This window comes from Erythrolamprus reginae, chromosome 1 (genome assembly GCF_031021105.1).
Source record: "Erythrolamprus reginae isolate rEryReg1 chromosome 1, rEryReg1.hap1, whole genome shotgun sequence".
In the NCBI taxonomy this organism is placed as follows: Eukaryota; Metazoa; Chordata; class Lepidosauria; order Squamata; family Dipsadidae; genus Erythrolamprus; species Erythrolamprus reginae.
In genome coordinates this window covers 262,223,365-262,226,422 of record NC_091950.1, presented here as the reverse complement: position 1 = coordinate 262,226,422, position 3,058 = coordinate 262,223,365, and positions in this window count along the sequence as shown.

The window sequence follows — 3,058 nt, the reverse complement described above, 5'->3', positions numbered from 1 at the left end:
TAGTGGTGATTATCCAGGAAACAAAAGGTGGTGGTAGCACCAAGTCTGCTAAAGAAAATGCAACAAAGCTTTTTAATTTTTAAAAAATGTATTTATTAATTAAATGTATATGCCACCCACCTCATCAATGAAGGGACTCTGGGCATCTTTTTCCCCATCACCTTTGTTGTGTTAACTTAGCCCTTTTACGTAAAATAACAGAGATTGAAAATGTAATCTCAGAGTTAGTGGCAGTTTACCATGCTTCTTGAATTTTACCATGCTGATTCATATTGGTTGCACTGCAAAGAGCCTTGGACAATTTTCAGACCCCTTCCAGACAGGCTTTCGGAAAGGATAGGGGGCAAAACAACACATTAAAATTGTGGTGGTGGGGGAAATGGACAAATGGGGGTGGTGTGGCATGTTACATTCTTTTTTATTTTCTTTTATTTCTCAGTAGCTTTCAATACCAACCATCATGATATTCTCTGGACCAGTCAGGGATGCTGATTCCAGCAAACATCTGGGCCCAATTCAGGTGTTGGTCACTACTTATAAAACCCTGCATGGCTGAACTGGAAATTCTGAGGTTTGGTTGGGTAGTTGGTGTTGGTGAAGCAGGCTATTGTTAAAAATCCATATAAGCATCTGATTGGCCACCCTTAGGAAAAGGGAATGTTCATTAATCTTTTTTCTGAGTTAGTAGAACAATGTCTTCTGTCACCTTTTTAAAACTCAAGGGAACTCTCGTAAAAAATGTACACTATGAAAGGAAATGATTATGTACCACCTAATACTGATCCTGGCCAGAATCCAAGTTACAGCTGGAGGTAGGAGGATGGGCCTTCTTCATTACGAAGGAAGTCAACCCACAGATCCTGTGAGACAATAGTTTACTTCCTAATGGGAAGTAAAGACTTTTCCTTTAGTTTGTTGCTATCATGCTTCGTTGCCAATTTATTGTTGTGAGTCTTCTGTTTATTTTTTAAACAGAATTCACTGCAGGAAAAAGGCGGGGAAGGAAAAGAAAAACAAGGTTTATGAGCAACAGTGTGTCTGCAAATAAAGATATTGAAAAACAGCTTGGGTATCTTTGTTTAAATATGCTTTATGATTATTCATTGAAGAGAAAACAAAGAAGTAATATTTATTACCAACATTGTTTCACTATTACATATTTACAGAGCCATTGTATTCTTATGTGAATTTTCTCTGGATGCTTCATCGTGAAATATGCCACTTGCCTCTATTTAATTACATTTTGCAATGACAGCCAGCTTTTAAAAAGTACACTTACAATTGTGTGAAGTGATTGCAATCATTTCTCAGAAAATAGTTCTGTTTAAAATTTCTTTTAAAAAAGGCATTACAACCACAGCATACACCTGTACTCCAAAAGTTCCATTATGAAACTTTTTTATTGATCTTTTCCAATAAATTATTTTAGGAAGTTTAGGAAAAAGACATTGGAGTAGTTATGTCTAGAGAGTATACCAGTTGAAATTTTTTAAAAAATTGAAGGTTAATGTGTTAATTTTAAAGCAATTTCTAAACATGCAGTTAATGTTCATATTTTGCTTCAAATCGGGGAATAAAACCCAAATTCCATTGGCATCACCCAAGTAAACTGTGAAAAATGTGTGGGGGTGGGTTGGGGATTCTATTTATTTTCTGTACCAGTTTGCATCGCAATGGAAGTGCACGTTTTGTACATCCCCACATGTAATTTTGCTTCGGTACATGCTCAGTAGCTTAAAATCAGCCCAAAACACAGATGGGGAGCTTATCAGATGGGCTTCGGAAGGAATAAAGGTCAGTATAAACTCGGGAGTGGGAGGGAGAACCCCTTTTCAAGCAGCAGAACAGTGACATCACCAGTGGGTAACTACCGGTTTGGGCAAACTGGTCCGAGCCAGGAGGAACCTACCCCCGCAATAGCATACCAGCCACTTCTGATTCACACATTATCTAAATTCTGGAATAAGCTCTTGCTTTAAAACTGCAGTAAAAAGCATATGTATGAAGTTTATTAAATCATGATATAGTTTAATCATAGATTTGGCACTGCCTACTTGTGATACTACCTAGCTGATGTGATAGGACCTTGCTGATCTTGGGTAAACACACACACACACACACACACACAAAGAAAACCCCACCACCCTAAGTAGCAACAGTCATGTTTAGTATTTGGATGGAAGATCACCAAAGAATCCTATCCTATATAAGAAATTCTAAAAATACCCTGAAATAAGTCAATGACGAATGTGATTGAAAGGTAAATGTCTTTGAGGCTTCACACATAGGTGATTATCTCAACTCTAAACCAGTTGTAGTTGACATATATTTATAATTAGCAGGTTTTTGTGACAAAATTTTCTGCTATGGTTCTGCAGGTGTTGGCCCACATGGATAAAATAAATAGGAATCATAACCAGATGAGCTAATCTTACTTTAATGTAATGTGAAGCCACATTGACAGAATCTCACAAGTCTGAAAGTAGAATCCTTTCTGCCTTTGCAGCCTGAGAACCTGGAGAGGGTCCCTTCTGAGCCTCTTATCCCACCTGGTATCCTGTTCTGGGCTACGCTGCCTTAACTTTGACTGTTCCCTTGCAGCCTCTTTTTTTGCCCTCTCTCTCAAGGCCATTAGAATAGTTGACTGCACGATTCACAGTATAGAAACATAGAAACATAGAAGTCTGACGGCAGAAAAAGACCTCATGGTCCATCTAGTCTGCCCTTATACTATTTTCTGGATATATGTTTATCCCAGGCATGTTTAAATTCAGTTACTGTGGATTTATCTTCCACGTCTGCTGGAAGTTTGTTCCAAGGATCTACTACTCTTTCAGTAAAATAATATTTTCTCATGTTGCTTTTGATCTTTCCCCCAACTAACTTCAGATTGTGTCCCCTTGTTCTTGTGTTCACTTTCCTATTAAAAACACTTCCCTCCTGGACCTTATTTAACCCTTTAATATATTTAAATGTTTCGATCATGTCCCCCCTTTTCCTTCTGTCCTCCAGACCAGTGTTTTTCAACCAGTGTGCCGCAAGACACGGTCAGGTGTGC